The sequence below is a fragment of the Malania oleifera genome, unplaced genomic scaffold (genome assembly GCF_029873635.1).
Source record: "Malania oleifera isolate guangnan ecotype guangnan unplaced genomic scaffold, ASM2987363v1 ctg505, whole genome shotgun sequence".
Taxonomy (NCBI): Eukaryota; Viridiplantae; Streptophyta; class Magnoliopsida; order Santalales; family Ximeniaceae; genus Malania; species Malania oleifera.
In genome coordinates this window covers 47,237-64,200 of record NW_026652034.1, presented here as the reverse complement: position 1 = coordinate 64,200, position 16,964 = coordinate 47,237, and the positions used below count along the sequence as shown (strand labels likewise).

The 16,964-nt window shown below is 34.4% G+C and overlaps 1 pseudogene; it reads left to right on the top strand.

Annotated features, from left to right (window-relative positions):
- Nucleotides 1-4,563: 4,563 nt before the first annotated feature.
- Nucleotides 4,564-15,600, top strand: LOC131147205 (uncharacterized; annotated as a pseudogene).
- The last annotated feature ends 1,364 nt before the right edge of the window (nucleotides 15,601-16,964 follow it).

Sequence of the window (16,964 nt, the reverse complement as noted above, 5' to 3'; positions counted from 1 at the left end):
GTAAGTGTCCTGATATGCTTCAGTTGTGACCATTGGTTGCCTAAAGTATCAGAGCAGAGAGGTGCAACTTGTATGAGCAGGTAATCACTTAAATCCTTAGGTATTCTCGTGAATAAAATACCTCGCATGTGTTTGATCAGGCTCAGGAAAGGATTTTAGAAATTATGATAATGATTTGCAAATGATGAATACATATACATATGTTATTTACAAACCTCATATTGACCACATGCTGATTTAATATATTGTTTCTTCTCTTACTGAGATGTGTCTCACCCGAATACAAATTTATTTTTTTCAGGACCTCCACGCGATCGAGCTTAGAGAGCTCGAGGTTGTTATAGCATTTTTGGATATAGAAAGAAAAATGGTATAAACTTTGATGATACTTTTGGGATGTATAAGTTTTATATTTTATGTTTTATGTTTTAAGTCTTCTGACTTGTCAATACTAAAAGTTGTAGATTATGTTTTTGGAGATATGTATATTTGTAGGTATAGGTGGATGAATGGTTTATTTTGGGAATATAGATAGATGTAGAAAACTCTGGTATTATATTGGTTGAGGATTGTAGTTATGTTTTCTGCTGCGCAATTGTAAATGGAATAACAGGTATAGGAAAATGGATTATATGACACTCGATTCCCACTAGGCGGGTTCGGGGCACCACAGAGCATGATTTAAGTAGAATAACGCGCTGGGCCATATTTTCAGGTTTGGGAGTGTTACAACAGCTACAAGACTAGTAATGCTATATGGATTGGAATGTTGGACGCTAAAAAAACATAATTTCCAAAAAGTAAAAGTTGTCAAGATGAGAATGCTTAGATGGATGAGTGGTATAACATTGAAAGATAAATTAAGGAATGAACATATTCGTGATAAGTTAGGTGTAACTTCTATAGAAGATAAGATAAGGGAGAGACAACTAAGGTGGTATGGACACTTGCAACGTTACTGTAGGGGGCAATAGAAACGTAGGGGTAGACCTAAAATAACTTGGGAGGAGATAGTGAGTAAAAATTTAATATTATTGAATCTATCAAAAGAAATGATCCATGATCGCATAAATTGACGGAAAATGATTCATATGGCCGACCCTACTTAGTGGGACTAAGAATTGATTTTTTTTATTGTTGTTGTTGTATATTTTAAAGTACAACTATTAATATTTTTAATTAATAATTTTATTAATAATTATTTTAATTATTTATAATTTAAATTGTAATATTTTTAATTAATAATAATATTTTGATTAATGTATATTTATAAGATAATACTATTATATTAAATTATGATAAAAATAATATTATTAATTAAATTTAAAAATTAAATTTATTTAATATTAATTGAAATTAATAAATAACTCTTGTTTAATTTATATTTGAATTATAATAACTAATATGTATATTTAATGTATTTTAAATAAAAATATTAAAATTTGTACATTGAAAAATTTAAATGATAATTATACTATTTTTCTAATTAAAATTTAAATATTTTTTATTTACAAAAATAATATAATAATCTTGTTATTAATGTGTATTTGTAACATATGATTATCACATTAATTTATTTAAAAAATAGCACTAATAACTAAATTAAGTTTTTTAATTTATTTAATATTAATTTGAATTTATAGATGGTTCTTTTTATTAATTTAAGAATTTACTTATATTTTTTTAGTCTTGAATAGGTTATAATGAATAATAAAATAATATATACTTAATTTTTGTTTTTTGTGAGAAGATAGTCGCAACTCAACAAATTCCCTAGGGTCCTTGATTCATTTCAACATCTCCAAGTATCTTTTTCCTTTTCTTTACCTAGAAAGCAATGTTATTCTCTCTTTTCTATTTGTTAAAAAAAAAAAAAAATTATAGTGAGCCATAAATTATTAATATAAGTCAAGTCATACACATGTAGCATATAACATATCATATAGGCATGTAAGCATGTAGCATATAGGCTTTCATTCTCAATTATCTTTTTCTTAATCAAGGTACTTATGTAATAAGTTCAATTTGATATTTTCTTAAGTTAAGCCTTGTAAAAATCATCCTATGTTTTTGACCAACAATGCCATTTTGAATTTATTATAACAAGCTCTTAAACTCATCTTTAAATTTTTCTATTTCAACTAGTTCGTTTGTTGATCATGAATTAAGTTACTTTCTCAATTTTTAAAGGGGAATGACTTAATCCATGGAGTTTTTCGTTTATGAACTAGTATTTTATCTTGATACCCATACTTTCTTTGGTCCGATTGGTTTAATAAAGGATGCTTCCTTAATTTTCCATACTTAGTTTAGTTTTCACACCCTTTCTCTTAAATGAACATTCAAACTTTATATGTCATTTTTTCTTGCATTGATAGCATATGATGTTAGTGTAGACATTAGAAGATGTGTTAGCATAATCTTTAGATGCTTTTGAAAAATATTCCATGTAAAGACTCTTTTTCCTTATATTTTTAATTCCATTAAAACCAATGTCTTCTTTATTTAAGGTCATTCTTTGTCATCCTATCATTTTGTAAAAATTTTCCGTTCCTTTTGTGAAGTTGTGAATGATCTTTTCTTTATCTTCAATTTGATTTTTGAGATCATTTATCTCAATATCTTTCTTATCATTAACCTTCTCTTGAGATTTCTCTAATTCTTGAGACATTTTTCTGAACTTATCTTTTAATTCAGAAATATATATATATCTTTCTCATATTTCATAGAGGATCGGGATCGAAGGTCTTCTATCATTTTTTCATTCTTGCTTTCTAATTTCTTGATTTTCAAGTCTTTTTTCTTTTTCAGCAAGATTTTTAACTTCTAATACTTTTATTGCAGCTTCGTACTTATTTTCTATTTTCTTGAGTTTTGAATCTTTATCATTTTCAGCAATCTTAATTGATTTTAGCTCTTTCATCATTCCATCATTCTTATTTTTTAGTGATGTATATTGTTTAGTTACTTTGATTAGCATCTTATGTACTTTGAATAAATCATTTTGTAATTCATCATAAGATGACATACACTCATCATTGGATTCATTTGATGAATCACTACAAGAATTATTTAAGGATTTGGATAAGGAGCTTTCCTCATAATCCCAAACCATAAAGCAAGTATAAGCAACCTCTTGGTCACTTGATTCACATTCCAAACTACTTGTATTCAAACTATCCCAAGTAGTGACTTTCATGACCTTTTTATTTTTCTTCTTAGACTCATTCTTAAGTAGTGGACATTCCAGTTTTATATGTCTAACTTTGTTGCAATTATAACATGTAGGAGTTTTCTTTTTATATTTCTTTTTGCTAATTTCTTCTTCTTCTTCTTTTGATTCGGAGTTTTGGTTTCTTCTTCTGATTCCAAGATGGGCTTCACCTTGCACATGAATCACACACAATGTTGCTTAAAATCATGCATTGTGGTATAAACCCCAATTCAAATTTAACATATATGTGAATATCTGAATTTTCATGAGCAGGTTGACAAAGTTGGTCTTGGGTTTTCTTGAACTAGCTTATAAACCCTGGTGCTGATTATGATATTGCTGTTTATGATGAAGGCAAACTTTACCGCACAATACCATAGATTGTTGTCACTCCTAGTTGAATGTATCAGAAAAACAGAGGATGCTATCTCAATATAAAAGTTCTATAGGTGGGAGTTCATTGGAAGAATATATATACACACAACAACAACCATATAGTGAGGCTTAAGGCTTGGTCTTGTTGTTGTTGTTGTGTGTGTGTATGTATATATAAAATTGTTTTAGGTCTTTCTAAAGCAAACCCCATTGAGTGGGACGTAAGGTTTGGTTGCTGTTGTTATTGTTGTATTAGTAGTCCTTTCTAAATATACGGTGTGATGGGGAACAAGAGTTCGTGATTGCAAGGGCTCAAGAATCCAATTGGAGCAAGATTGTGCTGTAATACTGTGTGGTGGAAGAATGAGAAGTTGCCCACATCATTTCTCCAACTTTCATGTTTTTTTGCCATCATGCATTTTTTTCCCGGCGAATTTGAATGCATCAATTGCTGTTTGAGGAGTTACATGTAACTCACTGCACAGATTCCTTGGTCTCTATTTAAAAAAAAATAAAATATTAGGTCACGTTTGGTTCTTAAAATGTCTATTTTTAGGAATAGAACAGCCATAATATAAGAATTTGACAGCTTATAAAGCAGATGACATCAGCTTTTGCATGAGTGATTTTTCCTGTGCACTTTATATTACATCCGCATCTTATTTCATTCGATTCCTAGAAATAGACATTTTGTTAACCGGACTTAACTTTATTACCTTTGAGTTATTATATTCATTAGAGCTTTTGGCAATAGTTTTTATTCCTAGTGCTTAACTTTCCATTTACATGGATTGTTGAATTTTTGGTATGAATAAATTATTCAATACTAAATTTGCACAGTTGTACACATATTTTGATAATGATGTGTTACTTGTAGCTTTCATCACTACAGCACATCTTCACGATTTATGTATTACTGTATATCAGAGTTTTTTAAGGTATGCCAGTACCTTTTTGTCTTTATTCTGATGTCCATGGTTGTTTATGGATATTGCAGTGAGCAGACACGTGTTCTATTAACAAGTTCTGCATATGTTCATTTAAAGCACACTGATTTTTCCAAGTACACCCGGAACCTTTCTCCTGCTAGCAGGGCTATTTTGCTCTCAGGGCCAGCTGGTATGCTATATGGAATGTATTAGTGCTAGTAGGCTATTTCACCTGCAATTGCATTGCGATTTAGTGCTTGTTATTACTTTTATGACCTAATCCTGTTCCATTATTTGTTATCTTCTCAAGAACTTTACCAGCAAATGCTTGCCAAGGGATTAGCACATTTCTTTGAAGCAAAGTTGTTGTTATTGGACGTGACAGACTTCTCTTTAAAGGTAACTGTTCAGCAGTTACTTGTCTATAAGTTCAAGCTTTTCATTTCAGTCATGCTAACTTATGTCATGTTTACTTCCCTCAGATGCAGAGCAAGTATGGATGTGCCAGAAAAGAATCTGTAAGCCTTTTTTCTTTTTTGATTTTGTCATAAATTTGGCATATTTAATTTTTTTTCCCTGAACATGAAAATGTAGCTTTTGAATTATGATCCACTAATGCTTGCATTCTATTGTAGTAGAATCAAGAGCAGATGAAGTTTAAACATGTATTTCAATGTAATAGTGTGCCTTAGTTGTGTAAATTTAATTTTATTCTTTTTCTAGAAGTTTCTTCTGATCCAGAAGCTTTTTCCTGTAGTCTTTCAAGCGGTCCATGTCAGAGGTGACATTGCGGCGAATGTCCAGTTTGTTTGGTTCCTTCTCAGTTCTTTCTTCAAGGGAGGAAACTAGAGGTACATGTAGTTTTTCACATGTAAAATATTAGGTTAATGAGAGAGATTCTGTAAAAACTGTTTATGGTTAGCTGACTGCTTTTTCACTTCATCCTGTGACATTGTTAGAAGGGTATTTTAATGATTGTGTGCTAATTGCTTTGTTGTTCTTGTTTTTATGAATCTCGGACAAAAGGCTGATATTAATGCTGGTTATATTTACTGTTTTTTTATACCTTGAGGTAAATGCAAGTACTTCCCCTGCCTCGGGGGGGGGGGGGGAGGGTTTCGTATATTGTAAACGTCAGCCTGCCTAGAGACTGTTACAAGTCAGAAAACCTTTAGCTTGGGTTTGGGAGCATGGATTTCAGGCCTCAGACTTGGATTTGGACAAAACATGATAGTCTACATCTAAATCCAGGTTGTAGCTCCAGGCTCCAAAATGGGGTTAATGCCCTTTTTATTGGAAGAACAGGGCCACCAATGTATCTTTTGGGCAAAACTAGAAGCTAGCAACATTAATGAACACAATTTGGGCATAAAGCCAACGTAATGTAATGGTATAAAATCTTCTCCAGAACTGCAGAAAGCAAAGGTCCTCAACCAATTGTGATGGACCAAGCATGTTGCATGCTGGAACTCTGATATAAAACCTTTTAAACCTTCTTTCTTCTCTTATTGGCTTAACTAGTTTTTCTCAACTCTTCATGGACGTAATGGACAGGCATAGATTCACACTTTTCTATATTATTCTCTTCCACAACGAATAGGCCTGGCAAAACGGGCGGGCGGGTCGGGTTTGGGCGGGTTGTAAACGGGCCGGGTCATAAACGGGCGGGTCATAAACGGGTTAACATTAAATGGGTCACACACATCTCAACCCTAACCCGCCCGTTTATTAAACGGGCGGGTCACGGGTCACCCGTTTAATAAATAATTATATATTTTAATTTTTAAAATTTATTTTTTATTTTTAAAAATACTTATTTTATTTATTGAATCTTAAAAAAAAAAAAAAAATGAAGTGGGAAAAGAAAGATCCAGATCGGGGTCTGATTGAGTGAGAGAACCGAGAGAGGGAGAGTGATTGTTGATGCTGTCACGCCGAACTGAGAGCGAGAGGGAGAGTCGAGATCGTGAGAGGGAGGGGGACGGGCTGTATAGGCACTCAGGCAGACAGCGTGCGGCGTGGGTGACGGCGTGCGGCATAGGTGACAGTGACGACGTGCGGTGTGGGCAACGGCAACGGCGTGTGGCGTAGGTGACGACGATGGCGTGCAGTGTGGGTGACGGCGATGGCTGGGCTACTAGATGCCTAGAAACCGAGAGGAGAGGACCGAGATGAGAGGTTGAGAGAGTGAGAGAGGCTGAGAGAGTGAGAGCCGAGAGGCTGAGAGCCAGAGGAGAGCGAAGCTGAAGCACCGAAAGGCGAAGGCCGAGAAGAACCAGACGAGAGTGAAGCGCAGACGGCTGAAGGCTACGGGATTTTTGGTTAGGGTTGGAGTCGGTGGACAGTGAGTGATAACTGTGATATATATGACATAAAGGAACCAAATTAACGGGTCACCCGGCGGGTGACCCACCCAAACCCGGTTAAACCCGGTTATAAACGGGTCAACCCGTGACCCGCCCAATTATTAAACGGATCGACTTCTTTAAACCCAAACCCGTTTTAAATAAATGGGTCCGGGTGACCCGACGGGTTATGACCCGTTTTGCCAGGCCTAACAACGAAGATGAGAGTGACTTCCCTCGCTAATCCAAGTATCACTAAATTTGTCCGATTGACATGCCATACAAACATTCTTCTCTTTTAGCTTTATTACGCCTCTCTTCATTCCGCAGGGGAACCTGTGACTTACATAAAAGCCTTAAATTGAAATGCCTAGGGATGTGAAAAATATTTACATTGATTCATTATGGATTTCAAGACAATTTAAAATAGTGAATATGTGCAAATTTCAGCAGTTATGCTGACTATATTGTTCTGTGCCAAATTTAGCAACTTTCCATAAAAGAAGAGTTTTTCTTATTTTTTTTCCCCCGAAGAATCAAATAAAAAAGGAAATTCAAATGCAACACTCAGTGCATAAGGCTTCCATGCCATATTGGGATATGGACGTGCGGTCCCATGCACTGAGTGTTGCATTTGAATTTCCCTATCATGGGTGCTATTCATTGTGTGTTTATCTCTCCATGTGCTGTCGGTCTGCACGTGCATAAGGCTTCCATGCCATATTGGGATATGGACGTGCGGGGGAGCCTTATGCACTGAGTGTTGCATTTGAATTTCCCTATCATGGGTGCTATTCATTGTGTGTTTATCTCTCCATGTGCTGTCGGTCTGCACGTGCGGGGGAGTGTTAAAGCTTGATATACATTGTTGGCCCGCATCCTGACAGCTTAAGCTTAGGTAAAATGGTAATCTAACAGTGACTTTATATACATATATGCACACATTCATGCAAATAAAAATAAAGAGAGAGGATGGATAAAGGAGTAGAGTTGTTTTAAGTAGCTGATAACCAGCGTAAAACTAATGCTATTCATGAATCATGTGATATCAACAGTGCAATTAAAATGTTCAAGAGGACATCATAGTCTACCTAAACCCAAAATTTTTACCTTTGTAATGGGAAAAGAAGAAAAAGAGTCTCGGATATTTCAGATCACAGCTCTGATGTGGCAGTTATAGTTAATGGAAATAGTCTTTCAATTTCTAGTTTTCAGGAATGATTGCTTTGCTCGTGTCTGTGTGTGCGCGCATGTGTGTGTATGTGAATCTTGAATTATAAACTTTTGTAGGCAAGGTAATGTTTTTTAGGTAGCTTGACACGTGTATGATTGCATAATGTACTGTTCAATTAGATGATAGACAGAGTTTGAACTGCATCTCTTTCATAGTTGTTTAGTCTTATTTCATTCTCAAATATAAAAAGTTGATTTTCTTTTGCGCATACAAGCACATGCGTAAATGTTTGTATGGGTGCGTGCATGTTTTCGTGTGTGCACATTTTTGTGTTGTATAGTCAATCAGGATATCCTGATTTTTTGATAAGTTCTATTATATCTTTAAGTTCTTTGATTCCTTCTTCTTTACATTTTTCATTGTCATGGACTGATTAATAATTTCATTACACGAACGTTACATAGGCAAACCAGCGGGTTGGATATTAAACCAAGGTATGGTAGATAATCAATATCCTTAATTCTGCTGAACAAAAGAAGATGGCTTTTAAGAGTTTGTTTACTAGATCAGTTTTTACTATTTTATGTTGAATAGCTAGATGAAGGTTCAGCCATTTATGTGTTACCTGTGCATGTTCACACGTTTACAGGGGCATGGAAGGTGCTAATAATCTTTCAACACTACATAGAAATGCCTCTGCTTCAGCTGATATGAGTGGCATCACTTCCCAATTTCCTCCTACAATTTCAGGTTCTTGCTTCAGAATTTATTCTAAATAAAATCTATGTACCCAAAAAAACAAAAATTCTGGCTTCTTTCAGAATTTCTGTTGTTACTAACACTGATTACTTGCAATATTTTCCTGCTTGTATTTTAATGAATGCTTGAATCACCATAAGGAATGTTGTTTGAAATTATCACTAACACTGATTACTTGCAATATTTTCCTGCTTGTATTTTAATGAATGCTTGAGTCACCATAAGGGATTTTGTTTGAAATTAAGTAATATTCATAAGTCACAACTGTTAGAAGACACTGCTTATATCAATTCTTCATGCATGCATACAACGATTTTACTGGAAGCTGCATGATAGAATTGGATTTTAGCTTCATCCGAAGCAGTTCTTTCAGAGAATTACTGAGGCTGAAAGAAGCTTCCATTGTCATTCTATTACAACATTGTGGGACATATTGTTGTGTTGAATTCAATATTTTGAACATATGGACTCTTAATTTATCTGGAGCATGCATTATTTATTCTAGTTTTAAAATAAATTAATAAATAAGATGGTTTAAGATCTGACTTGTCATTTCAGTTATTGTTCTAATCATGGTCTTAAATTTCCACGAAACTGTCGAAATTTCCGTCGAAATTTCCGATTTCCGTCACCTTCGAAATTGAAATGGCAGTCCATTTCCGTCTTGCATAATTTCCGTCGAAATCTCAACGAATCATCCGAAATTTATCGAAACCTCGAAATTTTAGCAAAATTGATCGAAACCTTGAGAGTGAACTGAAATTTCTCTTTTAATTTATTTTTTTATTTTATTGAAACAAAAGGTTATCACAAGTGCTTTTGAAATTATATGAAAAAATAAACTCATAGTAATATTTTATTTAACCATTCATGTCTAAATTTTCAATATTTGTATAATAAATAATATTTAAATGATTTATGAATTTCATTTGCATTAACAGAATATGTTTAATGTACATTATCTTACAAACATGTTTGATACACATACTATTTTACAACTTTTCCACCTCATACAAAACATAGATGTATTTAATTTGTAATATATTACTCTTAAAACTTATATTTTTATGTTTGTTAACCATTTCTAAAGTTTCACACAGAATTCCATGCTTTACTACTAGTTTCCGTTATTTTTTCAAATCGGGATCGAAATCGAAATTTCTATCGAAATTTCCGTACTTTTGGAGCTTCGAAATTTGAGTCGAAATCGAAATTTATGACCTTGGTTCCAATAGATGAAGCTTGATGATCATAACCATTAATTTTCTGATTGTCTGATCCTTAATTTTAAATCCTTTTGCTTTCCATGAGTTGATTCTCAAAAAAGTTTGTCTGGAATGGTTTGCAATTTGTGAGCATGGTATCTAGTGTAAGGTTATGGGCTCTCTTATTGATGTGTAAGTTTCCCAAGAACAATAAGCCCTGATGGAGTCATCTATATGAATCCTTTTCTTCCATTTTGCTTGATCTAGGGCAATATCTTCAAAAAGTTGGAGTGCTATAAAATCTTCTCTTTCTACCTCAGTCCTAATTATTGTGAGTCTACCCCTCCATTCCTACATTCAGTAATTTAAAATTGGGTTGGGGAAACTTTATCTTGGTTTGTATTATCCCGGTTTTGATATTGGAAAGCGCTAAATATGCACACTAGTTTTTAACTTTCAATATCCTTTTCATAACCCTTCAATCACAATTTCTCAAATCACTTGCCCAGGAAAATAACTTCCATGAAAATGGTTAATATAATTTCGGCTGCTTCTATTGAGGTGCGATAGTAGTCACTAGCAGCTCTAATTCCCTGTGAGAATTTCTTATTGACTGTAATCTCATTTTTGGCTTCTAAATGTCATGTGGGAAACTTATGCACTCCATCTAGTTTCTTTTATTGATGCTCCTTGTTCCTTGAAAGCTTGTTTTGTCTGTTTTTTTATACAGTGTTGAACATCATCTCTTTTTCAGTATCTGAACAGTTGTTCGAGGTGAAGTGTACACACAGTTGTAAACTAGTTTACCATCATAATGCATAGGAAAATACTGAAATCTTATTCTTATTCTTACCTGAATGTTCTTTTTTTGCATTTTTAGCTCCTCTCAAACGCACAAGCAGCTGGTGTTTTGATGAGAAACTTTTTTTACAGTCACTTTACAAGGTACTGTTATATGCAGTTGTTGCTTTTTTAAAACTTGAGTTGCTCGTAGAATCATGCACTGTTTTCCTTCTTATACGTGATTTAAATATTAGCTGATTATGTTGCTTGTTTTTAAGAAAGCTACTGAGTACTGAGGCCGAATTGTTGCTCTACTTACAGGTTTTGGTTTCAACATCAGGGAAAAGTTCTATAATTTTGTACCTTAGGGATGTGGAGAAGCTGCTTATTCAATCACAAAGATTATACAACTTATTTCATAAAATGTTGAAGAAACTTTCAGGACCGATATTGATACTCGGTTCGCGGCTCTTGGACCCGGCAAAAAATTGTGATGAAGTGGATGAGAAACTCTCATTGTTATTCCCTTACAACGTTGAGGTCAAGCCACCTGAAGATGAGACTAATCTTGTCAAATGGAAAGCCAAACTGGAGGAAGACATGAAATTGGTCCAGTTCCAGGACAACAAAAATCACATTGCTGAAGTACTGGCAGCAAATGACCTGGACTGTGATGATCTGGGTTCTATCTGCCAAGCTGACACGCTGGTTCTCAGTAGTTACATTGAAGAAATTGTTGTCTCAGCAATATCATTTCATTTGATGAATAACAAAGATCCAGAATACCGAAATGGAAAGCTTGTAATATCATCCAAGAGGTAGACATCAGTGTTCCATCAATTTTTCTTTTTGTTTTTGCTCCAGACAGAGATCCATGTAAATATGTAATTAATGCAATGTTCTGGCCCTTCAACAGTTTGTCCCATGGTTTGAGTATATTCCAGGAGGGCAAAAGTGGTGGAAAAGACTCAATAAAACTCGAGACAAATGCTGAATCATCCAAGGTTTCTCCAACATCCCAGCATCCTTCTTTTCAACAATTCAAGAATAGTGTAACTGGTCGTAACACTTGACATCCCCAACATATTCTGATTTTATTCTGATTTTTCATCAATTTTAGGATGCTGATGGGGAAGGGTGCGCTGATTCAAAAGGTGACATCCAGGCACCTGAAAATAAAAGTGAGGCAGAAAGATCAGCTCCTACAGTAAAGAAAGATGGTGAGGCTCCAACCCCAGCAAAAACACCGGTAAGTCAAAATCCTACAAAAGATAATTGAAAAGGGAAGCTGCATGAAATAAGGTGAAGATGTAACCCAGATAAAGGATGCAAATCATATCAAGCAGCCCAAAAATCCCAGCTTAATGCAATTAAATGCTATGAAAATCTTTAGAAAAAGGCCTGTCTTTTAAAAAGATCAACTGAAAATGAAAAGAACGGTACAAAAATCTACCAAAATGATGCTGGTTTCCATTTTTTCTCAAAATCCGTTACTCTAATCGTGTGTTAATCTTCCCCTACAGGATGTTCCTCCTGACAATGAATTTGAGAAGCGCATAAGGCCTGAGGTTATCCCAGCAAATGAGATTGGAGTAACTTTTGCAGATATTGGTGCCTTGGATGAAATTAAAGAGTCACTTCAGGAGCTAGTCATGCTTCCTCTCCGAAGACCAGACCTCTTTAATGGTGGGCTTCTAAAACCATGCAGAGGTATATTGCTCTTTGGGCCTCCTGGTACTGGGAAAACAATGCTGGCAAAGGCCATTGCTAATGAGGCTGGAGCAAGCTTCATCAATGTATCGATGTCTACCATCACTTCAAAATGGTTTGGGGAAGATGAGAAGAATGTTCGAGCTCTATTCTCTCTTGCAGCAAAGGTCTCCCCAACTATCATTTTTGTAGACGAGGTTGATAGTATGCTTGGGCAGCGGACTAGATTAGGGGAGCATGAAGCTATGAGAAAGATTAAGAATGAGTTCATGACACATTGGGACGGGCTTTTGACAAAACCTGGTGAAAGAATTCTTGTGCTTGCAGCAACCAACCGGCCTTTTGACCTAGATGAAGCCATTATTAGACGGTTTGAGCGCAGGTATAATTGCATATTCATTTTAAAGGCAGCATCAACATAATCATCTCTTCAGTTCATTTCTTACTGCAAGGCTTAAACTGTCTGAAGCCATGTTTTACTGAAAACATGAGACTATATATGTAGGCATATATTAAAGCCATTCATGGGGTCTCACTTAACAAGCTTAAGCTTTTTGGCCAATTGTTTTTTGGGATGGTATCAGAACCTTTTTGGCCAAAAGCTTAGAGTTCAAACCTCATCCTCACGTTCCCATTATTTTAATTAAAAATTAAAATATTATGGCACAAGGAATTTTGCATGTGGGGCATATTAGGCTGGTATTGAAACCATCTCAAGGCCTCACCTAACATGCTTAAGCTTTCATGGGAATTGATTTGACAATTGCTCGGCTGGTTGTATTTGTCATTCTCTTGGTTTCTCTTTCCTTCTTATACATATCCCTTGCATATAACATCATAAAAACTTTTAATTGATCTCCTTTGAATTAACACCCTTCTTCATTTTTATGTTATGTTTTGAGGCTTGAAGGATGTTCACCTTCAGGAATCTCCTCTTCATCAATCTCAATAATTCTGTCAAAATTAGGTCTATCTTTGGACCCTTTTGCAAGGAATTTTTGAAGACTAGTTTTTGCCTCTTAAAATCTCTCAGGGGTTGAAATTGACAACATTAGTGGCTAATATGTTGATGTCAGTGCTTCCACCATATTAATATTCTGCAGTACATAATTTGCTTTTTATTACCTTATCAGTCAAACAAATTTCATAGAAGTTCTGAGTAAAGGTGCCCACTCTTAACATCTAACAATGATCATTAACTATTATAATACTCATTTTTTAAGTACTTCCCTAGAAACATGAAGAAAATGCAGGGATGATATTGTTTCATTGAGCATTATTTCTATAAACTCCAATGCTTTCTGTGGTGGGCAGAGTCATGGTCGGTCTGCCATCAGTGGAGAGCAGGGAAATGATCTTGAGAACACTCTTGGCAAAGGAGAAAGTTGAAGATTTGGAAAAGTTGAAGATTTGGACTACAAAGAGCTTGCAACTTTGACGGAAGGCTATAGTGGAAGCGATCTTAAGGTCTGTATTTTTTATAACAGGTTGATTAATTGATTTATAATAAGTGGTGATTGAATCTCAGCATTTACTGCTCAAAACAGAATCTGTGCGTGACAGCTGCTTATCGGCCCGTAAGGGAGTTAATACAACAAGAGAGACTGAAAGACAAGGTCATTATCATAATATCAAATTCCTGTATTTTCATGTCATATTCTTCCTCTCCCAAATGTTATTGGTTGCAGTCCTTAATATTTTTTTCTGCTAAATCTCAATGACATTGAACAGGAAAGGAAGCAGAAAGCTGAGGAGGGACGGACAAGTGAAGAGGAACAGAGCTCAGAAAGTGGAGCAGATAAGAAAGAAGAAAGTGAAGAGGAAAGAGTGATTACTCTGAGGCCCTTGAACATGGAAGACATGAGGCAGGCTAAGAATCAGGTAATGTCCGGAATCTTGTTTTTGTAAAAGCTCTGGAAAGCTCTTTTTTCTTGAAAACTCAGTTATTGGACAGACTGTATCCGATTGCTGTTAGTTTCCCACAGCAAATATGTGTGGAACTGTCTCTATGAACAGTCATTGGAATTTTTAAATAGGAAAATATAGACACCAGAGCTTCATTTTAGATTTTAATAGAAGCATAGTAAATGGACATTTGGCCTGTATTTGACCCTTGATATGGTGTAGAAGTCTTGTGCACTGGGTGTTGCTTTTTAAAAAAAAAATATCATTGGGCTGATCTTCTAACTCCAAGAACTCATTTGTATCATGCACAATCCCCAAACTAAATTATTGAGATGCTCAAGACTGTTTTCACACTTCATTACTGCAGTGTTTCTTACATGAAAGTTGGCAGCTAGTTAAATTGTTTCTATTCTTATTCCAAGTGGTAAAAATATATATTTTTTACCTTGGTAAACTAATAATTTTATTAAATAGTAGAAGTAATTTTTGGTAAAAATAATATGGAACTGAGGGACAGAATTGGGATTTGGCGGATGATTTGTGTACCAGGGTTATTAGTCATGACTTCTCTATATTATTCTATGTAAACTTTTATGTCTGAAGACTCAAAATATATCATGCAATGCAGGTTGCTGCTATTTTTGCTTCCGAGGGCTCAATAATGGGTGAGCTGAAGCAGTGGAACGATTTGTATGGAGAAGGAGGTTCAAGGAAGAAGCAACAGTTGACTTACTTCCTCTAGATTGTTGAGAATTGACATCTGAAACTATTCACCAGAAAGAGTCATGGTTGAAAGCAAGATGAAGTTCAGGAAAGGCAATGGAACCCAGTAGTTCTGGGTATGCAATGGTAAGGGGTTGAACCAAAAGCTGTTGCACCAAGTCCTACAACAGAGAAATGCTGAAAATTCATTAGAGCTTGAACTGGAGTTGATATGCCCTTTAATTGGTTCATTACTCTTGTATTACTATTGTTTGAGCAAGAGAAAGAGTTGTCGATTTGTATTTTTATTAGTTCCTCTCCCCACGCAACCCAATTGCCGCTCTGCATATTGAAAAATTATGTAATGTGGAAGTGAGTGCAAGGGAATGCACATGGGAATTCAGAAACTGGGAGTGGGGAGAACTTCAGTCAATTGTTAGCACAGTGGCAGTTTGTACATTGGATATGTGTAAACTCAATGAAATACTCCTCTATTTAATTCTTCTTCTTCTCCTCCCCCTCCTTTTACATATATATATATATATAAATGAAGAAACAGCCTGTTCATTATCATTAGAAATGCAGTCTTAGCCCACTGGCCAGGGTTAACTGGGTCTTTAGGGGTAGGAGTAAGCCAAACAAAGGATATAAGCAAAAAATCCTTCTTTGAAGCGCATGCAAGGCCATTAAATTCCCTACCCACAAACTTAAACAAGCATTTTTCGAACTTTTTTTCAGATAACAAATATATATACTATGTGAGTGTATATATATATATATATATATATATATATATATATATATATACATACATACATTTGTATGGATATGTATATATGGGTATATATATGACAACTATGGAGATGTATATGTAAGAAAAAAAAGAGAGATGGTCATTTTCAAGTAGTTAGTTTGTGTGCTTAATTAACCTAGAGTGTCAGAAAAGTAAACCAAGTTGAATAATTGGCTAAGGATAGTAAAATGCATGTGCTTTGCATCCAGATAATCTAAAATGAGAAATTCTAAAAATAGATTAAATGGCGCACATGTTTTATTAAAATCTTGGAAGAAGATGCCCTTGGATGGTAATTTTAGGCCTCCTTGGTCATTGCTCTTGTGAATCTCATTGTATTGTTTCAACATTAGGAGACTTTTTTGTCTGTGTTTATTTTATAAATTTCCAACATATTGAAAATGAGTCTCTCTTTGCATACTTGATATCAATTAATGTAAGATCAATTTGTCATATATTTAACATCTAGTAGATAGGTGCATGAACATGTGGAGAGAGAGGTCTCTTGCATAATTTCTCGTAAATTTATTCAAAAATTTGAGCATTATGCTCATCAAATGGGAAATTTTTATTTGAATTATTTTAGGAAATTAAATTAGTGAAAGATTTTGAGTAGAATGGAACCTTATTATTATTATTATTATTATGCTCACATAAATGCTATATTCCTTAGGAGCTTGTTTGGATCAAAGATTTTAGATCGAGAAAGGAAAAAAAAATAAAAAGAAAACTGATTTTCTCTTATATTTTCCTTCTCTATTAGATATTATCAAAATGAAAGTTTGTTTTAATATGACTAAAAATTATGAAAAACTAAATATTAGAATGTGTAAACTCAAAATTTAATTTATAAATTTGATATATTTTTCATTTTCTTTTTCATTATCTTGATAACCAAACATGAAAATGAGAATTTCTTGATATTTTTCCTTCCTTTTTAAAATATTTTTTGAGTTCTAAACGGGCCTAAGGGTCCATTTGGATCAAGAAATTTACATGAAAAAAAGAAAAGAAAAATAAGGAGTAAACTTATTTTTTCTTATCAAATTTTTTTTCTTATTTTTCCTTCT